We start from the raw sequence: 6,797 nt of genomic DNA on the forward strand, positions 1-6,797 counted from the left end.
TCCATACTCTTTCTTCCCATTGCTTAATCTCTCAGACAACCAGTGGTATGTGTCCCATCAATACAGATTATTGTTAATTTCTAAAATTTTATATCATTTAAAACTGAGAGCATGTTACACTTTTTGGGGCTTGGTTTCTTCACTGAACGTACTTCTTTTGGAATACATGTATTTTGAGGCATGTGTCAGTATTTTGTTCTTATTGATGAATATTATTGTACAGATTATACAAATTTGTTAATCCATTCAATATTGAAGGATTTTGGATTGCCTTCAATTTCTGTATAATACAAATATATTAACTAGAAAGACTGGTGTGTTGGCTATTTCTCTTAGCTAAATATCTTGTAATGGGATGGCTGTTTCATATGGTAAATCTGTGTTTAAATTTTTATGAAAATGCCAAACTGTTTTCCAAAGTAGTACTGTTTACATTTCCACGAGCACTACATGAGAATTCCTGTTGCTCTGATTCCCTGCTAAAACTTGGTAGGAACAACCTTTTCAATTTTATCTATTTCACAGGGTGTATACAATTATCTCATTGTGATTTAAATTTGCATTGTCCTAACGACTAATGATCTTTTCATGTACTTATTTTCTATCTATATATTTACTCTGGAAAGTGTTTATTCAAATATTTCGCCCATTTTGTTGTTTGTCTTACTGTTACTGGGTTGTGTGCTTCATGTATTCTAGACCTAAGTCCGTTTTTAGACATAGGTTTTATAAATATATTTTCACAGTCTATGGTTGTTCTTTTTGATTTCTTAAATTTCTTTTGAAAAGCATTATTCTACTTTGATGAAAATGGATTATTTTTTATAGCACATTCTTTTCAGTTCTCACCTAAAAGTCTTCACCAAACTCAATGTCATTTTAGATCTTGATGTGATTTTTGTTTGTTTGTTTGTTTGTTTGAGACAGAGAGACAGAGCATGAGCAGGGGAGGGCCAGAGAGAGACAGGGAGACACAGAATCCGAAGTAAGCTCCAGGCTCTGAGCTGTCAGCACAGAGCCTGACGCGGGGCTCGAGCTCACAGACTGTGAGATCATGACCTGAGCCGAAGTCAGATGCTTAACCAACTGAGCCACCCAGGTGCCCCCCATGTCTTTTTGGATCTTACATTTAGCTCTATGATCCACAGTAATACATTTAGTGTGAAGTGAAGGTTTTTTTGTTTTGTTTTGTTTTTTTGCATTTGTATATCCAGCACCGTTTCTTGAAAAAGTGTATTTTCCTCACTGAATTGCCTTAACCCCATTAATGAAATCAAATGACTACAGACAACTGAAGTGGCACTCGTGGCCTGCAGGTGCCTGGTCTGAGGCCTGCGGTGTGCCCTGGAGGAGGGGGAAGGCAGAGAGTTCAGAACCATTCCCCTGCCAGCCAGCCCATCCATGGACTTATTTTAATTTTCCCAACCATTCTGTGAGATATAGGATTTTGGCTTTCAAGATCCTCTTCCCACCAAAGCTCCCTGCACTCTGCTGTAAAGAACTGTGCATATTCTGAGAACATCATTGGTCTGACATAAGACAATTCAGCCACTGGTCACAAACAAATCTGTTTCATGGGCAGAGATGAAAGTCTGTTCTGTCATTCCAGGAAGGTAATCTAAGACCACGTGCTACCTGCCTTATTTTCTTGCCAAAGTTGCATGTGGGACTCTGCAGCAGCCCGTGAGATGGCTGAACAATGGCTCTGTGTGGACTATGCCAAGCATGGCATGGCTGGCTGCAAAAAACGCAAGGAAAAGATTGTGAAAAGTGTATGCTGGATCAGCAAAGTGGTGCTCAATCCTTTCTCAGAGTCCAGCAGGAATATGAAGAAGTGGTATCACATTTAAAAATGCACATTTGAGAAACTGGAGTGGACCAAGGCTGCCACAAAAAGTACTGACGACCTTACAAGCTGGAAGGCTGGGAGAAGCTGGAAGATAATGAGAAGGAACAGATAAGCCAACACATTGTAGATCTGTCTTCTAAGGCAATAAGCACACCAAAGAAAGCTGTTGTCCAGGTGAAGATGACAGCCACTGGCCAGGTGACATCTCCAATGAAAGGTACCTCATTTGTCATCAATATCAATCCCCAGAAATTTTCTGGATTTTCATCCAAGCCCAACAACTCTGGGGAAGCCCACTTGAGCTTGACCCCTAAGGCAAGTCTGTCCTCAAGCAAATGGGACCCCAAGCACAAGGATGATCTGCTACGTGAGTTTTGGAAGTTGTGCACCATTGTGGCTGAAAATCCTTGCTATAATAGGATGACCCAGATCATCCAGAACTTCCTTTGGAAAAGTTTGGCAGGAGATGGTTTCCACAGTGACGTGTACCTAAAAGTTAAGCTGCTGCTGCCAGGTGTTATTAGGAGTATTTACAACTTAAATAATAAGCAGACTGTAAAGCTTTTCAGCCTAACTTTGCACTGCAACCCAAATGATATGGCATGAGACCTAGAGCAGGTTAGGTATCAGAGACAACCAGAATCTTCTTTGAGCAGAGCAAGTCTGTCCTCCCAGGTGCCAAGAGTCTCCTTAACATCCAAGAGGTGGACAACTTCCTCCTTCAGCTCTCCAAGCTCACCAAGGAGAATGAGCAGCAACAGGCCCTGCAGGACACTGCCTCCAGGTACACAGCCAATGACCTTAAGTGCATCATCAAGTTGATCAAACATAACCCAAGGATGAACTTGGGTGCAAAACATGTGTTCAATGCCCTTGACTCCTGTTGCCTATAAAGCATCACACAACCTGCAGGACATGATGTAGCAGGTCCTCTGCAATGAGCAGGAGGTGGAGAAGGAGCCAGGCCAGAGATAAGCTCTGAGCATCCAGCCATCACTGATGATGCCAGTGCAGCCCTTGCTGGCTGAGGCCTGCAAGTCCATCAAGCATGTGATAAAGACATGCTCTAATGGCATGCTGTCTAAAATTAAGTATGATGGGGAGTGAGTCCAGGAGCATAATAATGGGGACCACTTCAGCTACTTCAGCCGCATATTGAATCCTGTCTTGCCTCACAAGGTGGCCCAGCTTAAGGACTACATCCACCAGGCTTTCCCTGGGGGCACAACATGATCTTAGACTTTGAGGTGCTCCTGATTAACACTAGGACAGCCAAACTTCTGCCCTTTGGGATTCCTGGAGTGCGTAAGAAAGCTGCCTTCCAGGATGCTAATGTCTGCCTGTTTGTTTTTTATTTTACCTACTTCAATGTCAAGTTGAAGGACAGGCCTCTGTGCAAGCAGCAGAAGTTTCTTCATGATAACATGGTTGAAATTCCCAACCAGATCATGTTCTCAGAAATGAAGAAAGTCACTAAAGCTTCAGACTTGACCAACATGATAAATTGGGTGATGTGAGAGGTGTTGGAAGGGCTGGTACTGAAGGATATGAAAAGGACACAAGATCTACTATCCTGACTTCATCGCCCCAGACCCAAAGAAAGCTGCTGTGTGGCAGATGGCAGGGACTGAATTCTCCAAATAGGAGGCTCACACAGCTGTGGGGATCATCTCCATCAGATTCCATCACTGCAGGATAAGGACTGGAAATCTGCCACTAACTGGTCCCAATTCAAGGAGCTACACCGGCAGTCTAAAGAGAGGGTAGACTTCACTGTGGCAGTTGGACAGGAGGGGAGCTCCTCTACAGGGGACAGCAGTGGAGAGAATGAGGGTACCTCATTCTGGGTCTTGCAAGGCCTCCACAGCCTCCCCAAATTGGTGGAGGGCTGCTTTGGGCCCTCCCGCCCAAAGCAGCCCTCCACCAATGCTAAGAAGGCAAGAGGGAGGCTGAGCCCCAACAGCAAAGGAGGCAACAAGCTGATAGGGAAGCCTTCCCCTGTGAAAGTGGGAAAGAAGCAGAAGGTTCCTGATGAGAACCTGTGCTGAGCAAAGGTGCTTGCTTGTGGACATTTTCCACATAGATTATGGCTCTATCTGCCACCATCCACACCAGATTTCAGCCATGTCAAATGCTATTTTGTGGCATTCAATGAAGACCTGATGCAGGAATTTGATATGGCCTCAGCCACACATGTGCTGGGTAGCAGGGACAAGAATCCTGACGCTCACCAGGTCTCCCCATAGTGGATTTGGGCACATATTTGGAAACGGAGGCTGGTAGGTCCCTTCCAGGACTGAGGTCCTCCCTCTCCATCATGGGTAGTGGGGGAGGACAGCCTTTCTTGGAGCAGTGCACCTTCCAGAACCCACCAACCACGTTTGGTATCTTCCCAACCAAGAGTCAGCTGGGGTGGGTGCCATTAGTGAAGTCTATTTTTCTTGCTGTTTTACACAGATCTTTCAGATCTGGGTGCTGGGTTGTTGCCTTGTTGTTTTCTTTTAAAATAACTGTTTTGGGGGCACTTGGATGGCTCAGTTTAGTAACTGACTCAATATAGGCTCAGGTCAGGATCCCACAGTTCGTAGGATTGAGTCTTATGTCAGGTTCAGTGCTTACAGTGTGGAACCTGTTTGTGATTCTTTCTTTCTCTCTTTCTCTCTCTCAAAATAAATAAATAAAACATTTAAAAAATGTGTTTTTTTCCTACAAATAAAATATCTTGTAGTTAAAAAAATTCAAATAATTATACATATTAGAGTGTATTTTGAGATTCTTTATGCTGTTTCAATGACCTAATATTCATTTATTCTAAAGCCATGATGTCTAGAAAACTGTAGCAGTCTATTAAGTATTGAATAAAATACTTTATCTATTTCAAGTTTGTTAATAATTTTCAAAATCGTTCTGCATATTCTAAATCTTTGATTTTCCAAATAGCTTTTAGAATCAGTTTGTCTCTACAAAATAAAACAATTCCTAGGGTTTTCAAAATTCTCATTAAGCACTGCTTTTGCTGCATCTCAAAATTTTCTATGATGTGTTTTAACTATCCCTAATTTTAAAAATACTTTCTAAATTCCCTTGTGATATTTTTTTGACCTGTGGATTATTTAGGAGTGTGTTGATTGGATTCTAAATACTGGGGGATTTTCCAGATATCATTCTCTTATTGATTTCTAATTTAAGTCCATTGTGGTCAGAGTAAATAATTGGTGTTATGTGAAATTTAAAAAATTTATTGGCATTTCTTTTTATGGCCTAGAATATGATGTATCTTATTAAATGTTTTATGTATTTAAAAAATGTTATTGGGTAAATCAGGTCAAAATAGTTAATTGCACTGCTCATGTCTTCTATAGTCTTAATAATTTTCTTTTATTATTCTATCAGTTAGTGGGGTGTACATGGGTGGGTGTGGGAATATTAATGAAATTTCCAACTATAATTGTTGATTTCTTTAATTCTTTCAGAGCTGTCAGTTTTTGTTTCATATAATTTGAATCTCAGTTATTAGAAACATAAAAATTTAGGATTGTTATTCACTTTAATTGAATTAACTTCTTTACCATTATGAAGTGATCTTTATCCCTGGTAACATTCTACTTTAAAATCTACTTTCTTATAGTATTATAGCCTTCTCAGTTTTCTTCTGCTATTGTTAGCATGGTGTATCTATTTTCATCCTTTTACTTTTAAGGTATCTTTATGATTATATTTAAAGTTGGTTTATTGCAGCATGTAGTTGGGCTTTGGCTTTATTAACCAAGTTAACAATCTCTGCCTTTCAAATGAATTTTTAGATTGCTTAAATTTAACTTTATTATTGATATGGTAGGGTTTAATTTTCTGTCTTCCTACCTTCTGTTCTTGTTCCCTTTTTCCTGTTTTTCACACTTCTCTCAAACTGTTCCTTATGATTCAATTTCATCTCCTTAATTGGCTTACTAAACACACCTCTCTATTCTGGTTGTATTAGGATTTAATTTATCATAGTCTAACTTGTCATAGTCTATACAATTGATAATAGTATACCAATCTGTAATATAATAATGTTAAGACATCGTTTCATTTCACCCTTATTGAACTTTGTACTATTGTCATACATTTTCCTTTTACTTATCTTAAAAACCCACAACACATTTTTATTATTTCCTTAAAAAGTTAATATTTTAAAGGAATTTACAAAATACAAAAAATATATTGCATTTACCAACACATTTTCCATTTCTCATGCTTTTCATTCTTTTATGTAATTTTATCTAATTTGTATTGGGCATTTTTTTCTTCTCACTAAGGGATTCTCTCTAACATTTCTTATAGTCACAATGATGACTAGTATAGTGGTAGTCTACTGGTGATTATACTCTAAGCTTTTCTATATCTTAAAATTATTTCACCTTTGCTTACAAAATATATTTTTACTTGGTAGATAATTCCAAGTTGGTAATTTTTTCTCTATTATAAAGATAACGTTGTGCTCTTCTCTGATTTATATTGTTTCTGAGGAGAAATGTGCCGTCGTTATTTTTTTTCTTTTGTGTGAAATGGGACTTTTTCCTACCTCTAGTTTTGAAGATTTTCTCTGTAATCACTGGTTTAATGCAAATGTGTCATAATATGTCTTGGTATAGATTTCTTCTGACAGAGGTTTACTGGGTTTCTTGGATCTATAGCTTTAGACTTTTATCAGAATTGGAAAATACTGGCCAGTATTTCTTCAAATATCTTCAACTTCCCTACCCTTTCTCTCCAATCTTTCTGGGACTCCAATTACACATGTTAGAATTCTTGGTGTTTTCTCACTGCCACATTGCTCCTTTTTTTAAAAAAAATTCCTTTTTCTCTCTGAATTTCATTCTGGATAGTTTCTATTGCCATGTCTTCAAGATTACTGTTTTTTTTTTCTTCCACTATGTCTATTCTGCCATTAAACACATCTTATGTA

General features: G+C 38.9%; 1 pseudogene; it reads left to right on the plus strand.

Moving 5' to 3' along the window:
- Window positions 1–1,267: 1,267 nt before the first annotated feature.
- Window positions 1,268–4,149, plus strand: LOC106980236 (DNA ligase 3-like; annotated as a pseudogene).
- Window positions 4,150–6,797: the final 2,648 nt, after the last annotated feature.

Source organism: Acinonyx jubatus, chromosome C2 (genome assembly GCF_027475565.1).
Source record: "Acinonyx jubatus isolate Ajub_Pintada_27869175 chromosome C2, VMU_Ajub_asm_v1.0, whole genome shotgun sequence".
Lineage (NCBI taxonomy): Eukaryota > Metazoa > Chordata > Mammalia > Carnivora > Felidae > Acinonyx > Acinonyx jubatus.